Source organism: Dendrobates tinctorius, unplaced genomic scaffold (genome assembly GCF_039654945.1).
Source record: "Dendrobates tinctorius isolate UK_male_01 unplaced genomic scaffold, ASM3965494v1 ptg000158l, whole genome shotgun sequence".
NCBI lineage: Eukaryota > Metazoa > Chordata > Amphibia > Anura > Dendrobatidae > Dendrobates > Dendrobates tinctorius.
The window spans coordinates 6,541,401-6,551,524 of record NW_027361825.1 but is presented as its reverse complement, the minus strand read 5'-3'; positions in this window follow the sequence as shown (position 1 = coordinate 6,551,524).

Sequence of the window (10,124 nt, the reverse complement as noted above, 5' to 3'; positions counted from 1 at the left end):
TCAGAGCGGCTCCTCATGGAATCTGCTCCATACTTTGCACCATCCAAACAAAAGGCTCTGAAAAATCTTTAGGGGGGAAAAACTTTCCAAAAAACTTTAGGAATCTAGCTCTCCAAAAAAGTTAAAGTTCCTAAGGCAGTTTACGCAAATGCCTCCAAAAAAGTCTGTGGGTACGTAGCCGAAAGGAGAGGGATACTTGCATAATTTCTCAGTTTTTTTTTTTAGATTGCCCATGCTGTTATGGACTGACCTGGGTTGGAGTAGTGGTATTGTAACCACTCGGGGCTGCATCGGCAGGTAGCGTAGTCAGGAATTGGCAGGGGTCGGTACACGGGAGCAGCAGCAGTGTAGTTGGAAGGGTGAGCAGGAATTGTAGTTGGGACATATAGTCTTGAGGATAAACAGCAGATGGAAAGAGAGCTTGACTAAAGACTGAGTGCTCAATTTCGCAAGGAAGGAAGTGTAATGCCAGGTTTAAGTAGGGTGTTCAATCAGGAACAACACAGGTACTAGTATCTGAGTTAGGCAGGAACTGTCTAGCAAACTGAACAGCTCAGAGGGAAGAACTGCAGTCTGGCTCAAGAGCTGCTGGGTTCGAGTCCTGACGCATATAAAGATATGCACACAAGATTGAGACCCTTCTCACAGAAACCCAACCCTTATGAGGGTTGGTAAATATATCTACTTGAATATGAAAAGTAATTTTTCTAAGAGAATAGAACTTTCAGCTTTTCAATATGATCCCCTTTTCTTTTTATTTGTTATATAGCGCTAACATATGCTGCAGCGCTTTACAGTTTGCACACATTATCATCGCTGTCCCCAATGGGGCTCACAATCTAAATTCCCTATCAGTATGTCTTTGGAATGTGGGAGGAAACCGAAGTACCCGGAGGAAACCCACGCAAACAGGGGGAGAACATACAAACTCCTTGCAGATGTTGTCCTTGGTGGGATTTGTTTTCCAAGCGTTTTATTGCAGTTTTAATGAAGGGGAAGGAAAGATGAAAAGGGGAAAAAAAGGAAGGACAACGATGTCCAAATGTAAAGAATACATAAAATGTAACATGTTAATGCAGAAGCCTATTATACAATGAACTATTACAAAGGTAAGTATTTAAGCATATAATTTGTTCCAAGCCAAAGACCTAACCCCAAAGGAGCCTAGGCAGGCGCACTCTCGTTGAAGGCCTTAAGAGAACAGCTCCAGCCATCTAGACCACTTCCTAGCATGTTTGGCAAATTGATCATGCATATGTGCAATTTTCAGTTCAAAGGAATGATGAAGGCTAATTTTGTCTCTAATATCGTTAATTTGTGGAGGTTTTGGATTTTTCCAAAGGAAAGCGATATTGTGTTTGGAAACTAGTAAAATGTGCATAATCAACAGCCTGTTAGTAGGGTCAATTTTGTCAGCGTCTAGAGAAAGAAGGGCCAGACGAGGAGACAAAACAAGTCGCGTTCCTAAGATAAAATCAATAAGATTTGAAACCTTTCTCCAAAAGGGAACAATTTTGGGACATTGCCAAAATATATGCAAAATAATTCCTGGCCTTCCACAACCCCTCCAACAGAGCGGAGAATTGTCAGGGTTGATTCTATGGAGTCTTACAGGGGTATAATACCATCTCGTTAAAAGTTTGAAGTGGGTCTCTTGTAGTGAGAAGGAAATGGTAGAGGCGTACGAGAGGGAGCATGCCTGTTCAAGGTCAGGAGGGTCAATTATTGTATGTAATTCGTTTTCCCATTTGATAATATTTTGAGTCTTGACCACTGCAAAGCTATTACACCACTTGTAAGTATACTCAAAACTCCAGAAAATATTATGGTCTATATTACAAATAAGATTAACTGCTGGTTCAGAAATTCTTGGTGAAATATCAAGGAACTCATGGAGTTTGTCTTTAAGGATGACATATTGTAAGAAAGCAGGAGTGGTAGAATGAAATCTGTTCTTGAGTTTGTTATAAGGTGTACAAAGATCACCATAGTATAAATCTGAGTCTTTTGAGACCAAGTGCAGACCAAACGGGGTCAATAGTCTGATTGGATGCTTGAAAAATAACTGATAAGGTCAAATTTTTTAATGTGACTTCTTTATTAGAGCCTCTTTTTGGAACAGAACATTTTTTCCAAGCTTCAGAAATAGCTTGAAAAATTGGATGAGAGTTTTCAATTTTTATGAAGGAGTTGGTTCAGAATTAGTAGGTGAAGAGGTTTATAATTAAGACAATTCTAGTTCATGCCAATCTGGTGTCTTATCACGTGGCCACCAGAATGCGCTTTGACTAAATTTGCAGTGTAATAAGCCGTGATATTTGGGGAACCAGCTCCACCACAGGATTTATGACTGTAGAGAATGTTTTTTGCTATTCTGGGTCTTTTGTTGTTCCATATAAAGGAATTCAATGAGGCTTGGAGATTTGTAAGAGAAGAAGTGGGAACTTTTAAAGGGAGAGCGAAGTAGATATAGGGTTTTTGGGAGATGTATGATTTAACCAACATGATTCTTCCCCACCAAGAGAGTCCATCATCTCTAGATATACGAAATTCGTTAAAAAGCTTTTTGGTAAGAATCTCGACGTTTAATTTTATAAGAGTTTATATTTTTGACAAATTTTAGGCCTAGGTATGTCACCCCATCAGTAGCCCAACCCCAAGGCGAGAGGCCCTCAATTTCTCCTTGGTCTATTCCCAGGTTAAAGCCAAGTATTTTGGATACTTGGTTGTTTATTTTAAAATAAGAGACCTTGGAAAAAGTCTGGATTAGAGTTTAAGGCAGTGATAGAGTTGCTTGGATCGGTAAGGGTAAGAATTAAATCATCTGCGTATAACCCTATTTTAAAATCTCTATGCTAGGTTTTAATTCCTGAGATCTTTGTACTATTCCTGATTAATTGGGCCAGAGGTTCAATGGCCAATGCGAAAAGCAATGGTGACAAGGGGCAGCCCTGTGTAGTCCCATTAGCTATATTAAACGTAGGGGAAAGATGATTGTTGGAATATACCCCCGCCCCAGGGCAAGAGTACAAAGCCATAATACCTCCCGTGAGTCGAGAATTCATTCCAAATTTTTCAGTCGCTTCTATAGAAGACCAATTAAGGCGGTCAAACGCTTTCTCAGCATCAAGAGAGATAACAGTGGCTTTGAGGTTTTTCGAGGAAATGAGCTTAATTATGTTAGAGTCTTCTCATACCATCTATGGATAGGCTTCATTAAAGGAAGACAATCTGATCGTTGGAGATTAGTGTTGGGAGAAATTGATTGTCTATTAGCCAAGATTTTTGCATAAATTTTTACATCTGTGTTGATGAGGGATATAGGTCTATAATTAAAAACTTGGCTAGTGTCAGAGTTTGGTTTAGGGATTACGACAATGGTCGCTTCCAGCATCTCTTTGGGAAATTGACCTGATTGGAAAGCTGAATTAAATACAAGGTGAGGGGCTAATAAATTACTAAAAGACTTGAAATCATTACTAAACCCGTCTGGTCCGGGTTATTTAAATGTTTTAAGTTTTTCTTTTTTTTTTTTTTTTTTTTTTTCTTATATAATATAGTTTCCAGGACTTCTTGTTCAGTGAAGGGAGAAGACAAAAAAGATAAGTCTTCAGAGTTGAGTTTTGGAAGGTTCATGCTGGAAAGGAATGATCCAATCTCTGAGGTAGTTGGCTACAAATTAGGGTTATCCTGATTTAATATTATACAGATTTTTGTAATAATCGGCAAAAGCCTTTACAATATCTTTAGGGTGGACCAGAGATGTACCATTAGAGGAAGTTATATTGTCAATTCTATTCCGTATATTCTTAATTCTGTTTGACATGTATTTTGAAGGCCGATTTATAGATAAGTAATGCTTGCATTTTGCCGATCTAATAGCTGAGTCGTAAAAATTGAATGAGTTTCCTTAATTGCTTTCTAAGATCAGTAAGTTCTGATAATACAGCTTGTTTGCTAGAGGAAACAGAAGATCAACAAAGTTCCTCTTCTTTAGATTTAACTGACTGTTGTAGGGTAAGGATTTTATCTCAAAACTCAAGATAAAAAGCGGACGGCACCGCTGTTACCGTGTGACTTCAAATGATGTGCGGCATGCAGAAGCCCAGCAGCTGGGAATCTCGGGTGCCAGACCTGGAAACAGTCAATCCTGGGAATCCATGCAAAAAGAAGAGGTCGCACTCATCGAGATGGAAGTTTCACTGATTTATTGACATATCATGAACATGTCAAGTCGGAGGAGTGACATAAGGAGTGCTAGAAAGGCTGACAACGGCCGTTTCGCGCTGCTCGATCGCTTCAACGGGTCCTCGAGCGCTCGAGCAGCACGAAACGGCCGTTGTCAGCCTTTCTAGCACTCCTTATGTCACTCCCCCGACTTGACATGTTCATGATATGTCAATAAATCAGTGAAACTTCCATCTCGATGAGTGCGACCTCTTCTCTTTGCATGGATTCTAAAGATTTTATCTGTTAACTTTTTTTTTTTTTTCTTTTTTTTTTTTTTTTTTTTTTTTGTCTGGAGGAAATTTGGATCAAAACTCCCTTCAATACCACCTTGTGAGCGGTCCAACAGGAAAATGGATTTAGGAGGACGGAGTCGTTTTCACTAAAATAATTCTGTAAGGCTGAGCTGATTTCAGATTTGGTGGAGGGGTTATGAAGCATAGAGGAGTTGAATTTCCACATGAATTGCGGGTGAGTTGGAGGCCCTATTGTCAATTCTGCAGTTACCTGTGAATGATCTGAAATAGATTTATTAAGTATGGAGACAGAGGAGAACCTTGGCAAGGAGAAGACATCTGTGAGTATCAAGTCTATTCTAGAGGCTGACTGATGGCCATCAGAAAAATGAGTAAATTATCTAGATAGCTTGTGATTATAAATCCAGCTGTTCAAGGATTGCGATCTTTATCTGCTGGGGGAGGTGGAGTCTAGTGTATTATCTGGCACCATATTAAAGTCACCTAGTAAAAGTAGAGTTCCTGAGCATAAGGTGTCGATTTTTTTCATTAGCTTATTTAGGAAGCTAAGTTGTCTGATGGTGGGAACATAAGTATTGTGAAGGTGTGGCCGTTCAATTTGCATAGGAGATTATGATAGTGACCTTTTACGTCCTTGACTTCAGAGAGAAATTCAAAGGAAATTGAATTACCAATCAGGGTTAAAACCCCAGCTTTCTTTCGTGGGCCGCATGACTCAAATACAAATGGGAAATTTTGAGATTCATAGAAGGGTGGTTGTCTTTTTGAACTTAGTTTCTTGGAGGCATACAACCTCAGGATGTAACCCGTTTAATTTCTTTACCAATGGAAAATCTCTTCCAATGGCTATTTAGCCCCCTGACATTTTAAGACACAACTTTTATTTTCATGTTACAAGAGTGGCAAGGACCGTATGAAGTGGGGTAGATGAAATAAAGAAACAAGAGTGCACCTACCTTAGAAGAACTTGGTTAACAAAAAAAACTGAAGACCTGTTTAAAACCGAAAACAGAAAAACACAAAACAGAACAAAATTGTCCTTCAGAAAGAGCCTAGTCGGTAGGCTCTAATACCCTAGTGGGGAAAGTTTGTGTCAGGATCCCATTAGAGGCATCCTTTAGCTGTCAATCATAACTGCACTGTTCCTAGAAGGAAAATAATCTCGTGATATGAGTCCATAAAGAAGTAGAGAAGTAAGAGAACCTGTGGAAAGAAGAATAATAAGCAGAGTAATACACTGAACAAATAATCAAAAAGTGTAGAGAGGCCTTTTAACCAGGAGAGAAAATATGTAGGCAGGGTTTTTCCGTTGGATCATCCCGTCTCTGAAGAGGGCCTGGGGTCTTGAGAGTTAGTTTCTATGGCGATCGGGTATCCTGCAGTAGGACAGGAAATCTCTTCCTTCCTTAGGCGAGAATAGGACTGTCGTCTTTCCTTTGTAGAATACCAAAAGTTTAAGTGGAAAGCCCCATTTATAGGGGATATTGTTTTCCCTCAAGGTGGAGGTGACTGGCTTAAAAGACTTTCTTCCTTCAATCGTTTCCTTTGAAAGATCCGTGAATAGTTGAAGGTGAGCATCGGGTTCTAGAATACCTCCTAGATCTTTAACCGATTTTTGAATTTTTCCCTTGATCTTTAAGAAGTGGACCCTTAAGATGGTATTTCTAGGTAGATCTTTATCGATATTCCGTGGTTTGGGAAGTCTGTGGATCCTATCTATGATGAGATCCTGGTCTGTAAGTGCCGGTAGTAATTTTTTGAAAATTGCCTTGACGAAGTCTTCTAGTTTATCCGGTGAGAGAGATTCTTGTATTCCTCTTATTTTCAAGTTGTTTCGTCTGTTCCTGTCTTCTATATCTGCAACTTTAATTTTAAGTCTGTGAAATTCAGATTTGAGGTCATGGGTGTCTTTTGATAAATAATCAGTGTGTTCTTCCACTACAGTTAGCCGTTTTTCGTGGTTATCTAACCTGCTGCTAAATTTATCCAAGGTGGACTGTAAAATTTTATTTCGGTTTTCAAATGATTGCGACATACTGGACGTGATTTTCTGGGCGAGAGTATCCATGTAAGAGTGTATGGATATAACATCCAGATTTTGGGAAGGAGAAGGATTGGTGTTATCCATCTTAAATTTTGACCTTTCCGGCAAAAGGTTTGGTGAATTATCTCCAGACTCAGGACTTGAAGCGTCGGCTGGCGATATAAATTTTTCAGAAGTTTTACCAGGATTTTCCCTTCTTGATGAGAGGGATGTATCTGTTGAGGTAGCTATTTTGGGAGGGCTAAATTAATCCTTCACGGTTGATCCAGTGACTTCAAAATTATTCCACAGTGTTACTAGCAACTCAAATGACCACACGGAGACTGGGGTCTCTGTACAGGTGGATCAAGGCAGATCACTAAGCCCCTTTATTTTAGTCACTTATTTTATAATATTTTGCTTAATTATGCAAGGTTCTCAGCTACCAATAACATCATGGTAATGCTTCACTTTGTAAGCCAATAATATTGCAAGAAAACCGGAACTGCATATATGTCCGTACCTAAATAGCGTAGAAAGTAGTATAATGGCATGTTCAGAGCAATACACCCCCCCCCCCGAGCCCCTTATCTTTGCACCTGAGGAGAACAGTCTGGTTTCATGACGGCCCATGCCAATTACAAAAATTTATCTTACAGCAACAAAAATGAAGAAACGAAACCTTCAGAGAATGGATAAAACGAAACTTCAGCTTTGATTTTAACCCTTCACATATCCATGACCTCTTTATTAGGAGATCTGGCCTTAAATGGGTTAACGATATCCACTTGATCTTTAAAGTGAGGATTGTAAGAGTCCTGAAGTTTTTGTGCTTTTTGAGGAGTCGTATTAGACACTTTCGTTGATTTGGACACTGGAGTAGCCTTGACTCATCTTGTGCCCTTTTTTGAATCCTGCCTTGCAAGGATTATATTGGAGAGAATTGATATTATCGGTGATGTTTATACTGAATAAATGTTAATACAGAAAATTCTTGTCTTCCTATGCCTTTTTATAAAAGGGACCGTGAGGAATGAGACACACCACAGAATCAGATGGCACTTTTAATATTGGGTGATGCATACAGTAAAATCCTTTATTAACTGCGCGCCGATAGACGCACTCCCTGTGACTTTAAATGCAGCCGTGACAGGCGGCTAGTCTTCACACAGGGCTCAGTGACGTCAGTCCCCACTCATAAAATATGCAACAGGGGAGCCGGCAGCTGATACACGGCACCGCTGAAGAAAGGCAGATCCCTCCGCCTCGGTCGTCACCCCAGTGGAGCCGCACAGGAGCGATGGAGAACGGAGGTAACAGAAATAGGCACAAATCACGGACTATTTTGTGTCCTTCCGCCTCACAGATCTGTTATGACAGGAAAATGGCGTACTTGATAGGACGTTGAGATGCCGTTATAGCTCCCGCAGCCTTGCACAAAGCCGGGGAATATAGCTAAATTAGGACACCCTGGGACTTCCAAAGGGTCTAAAACAGACAAGAGGAGATTCCAAAAAAAGTCAATGTCTTTTAATTATGCAATAACAGAAATCCTGTCAGATTAGGCACAGGGTAGGGACTATATTGTATCCTGCCAATCAGCTGGTATATGACAGGATTTTTGTAAAAAAAAATCTCCAAAAGACAATAAAAATCTTTAAAATGTGGTAGACAAGCGTGGAGATACTTATTATTTTTTTTTTTTTTTTTTTTTTTTTCCCTGATGACAAGGACTGCCGGTGGGTAATGGAGGGAGCAGGGAAAGGATTTTTTCACTCACGGTTCAAAATGGTGTCACCTGGCGGGAAAAGGCCTCAGATTTCAAAAATGTCTTTTCCAATGTCCAAAGCTCAGACAAGGGGCATCAGAATGTACCTCTGAGTAACGAGAAAACAATGCTTCTGTGGGTTATCGAAGAGAGCGATTTTCTTTTGCTTTGACGCTTTAGGAGATGCCTCCTCAGAGATCCTGAGCCCGTGCGCGTTACACCATCGCCAGCTCAGGCCACGCCCCTTTGGTGGGATTTGAACCCAGGACTCCAGCGCTGCAAGGCTGCAGTGCTATACACTGAGCCACCGTGCTCAGCACAATTATCCCCCTTTGCCTCCAGTGATCGGATGCCTTCAGATTAGGAGACTTTTTGCTCCTGCAGGAACTCTGTTACTGCCTCTTTGAATTATCAGGAAATTGTTTCCAACAAAGAAATTCAGGTACCAAAATGATGTACAATAATAAATTAGATTGTGGTACAGTGTTAGCCAGAAAAATCGATGTGAATACTTTTCTGCCCAATGATGACAAAAGTATTCTCAGGGTGATACCTTTATTGGCTAACCAGAAAATGTTTGCAAGTTTTCAGAGCACAGTGGCTCCTTCTTCAGCCTCTATGCTCTGAAAGCTTGCAAACATATTTTCTGGTTAGCCAATAAAGGTATCACCCTGAGAATACTTTTGTCGTCATTGGGCAGAAAAGTATTCACATAGGTACCAAAATGGAAAGGAATCACTCGGAGCCGGGTCTGGACTGTAGAGTGGATGCTAAAGCTCCATGAAGACTAACCATAGTGTTTTACTTTGGTTGCCTCACGTAATGCCATCACTGTTGAAGCAGAAGAGTCTCCAGTGGGGTGTGGCGATATAGTGGAGCTGAGAGGATGTGCTTAGGGAGAGCTCCCATCATCCTGGGTTTAATATGGTATTTACATCACCCAAATGTGACTTACCTTGGTGATAATGTGAACCCCCCAACCCCCCCCCCCCCCCCCGGGCTCCTGGAGATCATCGGCTTCTGAGGAGGTGACAGCCTCTTCCTTGCTTCCCGTTGCTACTCCGGCACAGACGTACTCCTCTGACCTGTTGACGGCAGAGTACAGAGTACTGCAGTGCGCAGGCACCGGACCTCTCTGACCTGGTCCGGCGCCTGCGCACTGCAGTACTCTGCTCTGCCCTCAACAGGGCAGAGCAGAGTGCGCCTGTGCAGGAGCCACGACGGGAAGCAAAGAAGAGGACGTCACCGCTACAAGATGGGAGGCACTGGACCGCTACACCCATCGGACCAAAACCGGACCTCCCCTGGGGGAGTATAATATAACTAATTTTTCTTATATTTCAAGTTACATCAGGGGCTTATCTACAGCATTACAGAATGCTGTAGATAAGCCCCTGATGGCGGTGCCCGCAGCTGATAGTCGAAAAATGGAGTGACGGATTCCCTTTAATCCAGCGCTCGTACTTTTATCTCTGCTGCTTGGGACTGAGACCGTGGTTGCCGTGGCAATCTGCTGACAATGCACTACTTCAGACCACATACCAGGGTTAGCTGTGGGACTCTTTTATAGTAAGCTTTCATTGCACTGAAACTGAAGTCGCAGTGTGTACAACTACTTGTGAAGTAGCATGTTAGACCAAGTGCTGTTAGATTTGTGCTTTCATTTTCATCTCTCCCTGCTCCCCCTTGGCTGGAGTTAGGCTAATTTCACACTTGCTTTTTTTTGCAGCGCGTTTTTCCCGCAAAAAAACGCATTGAAAAAACGCATACAAAAGCATACAACTGCTGCGTTTTTTTCAAGCATTTTTATGAGCATGCATGAAAAAACGCTGCGTTTGTAGTGCGTTTG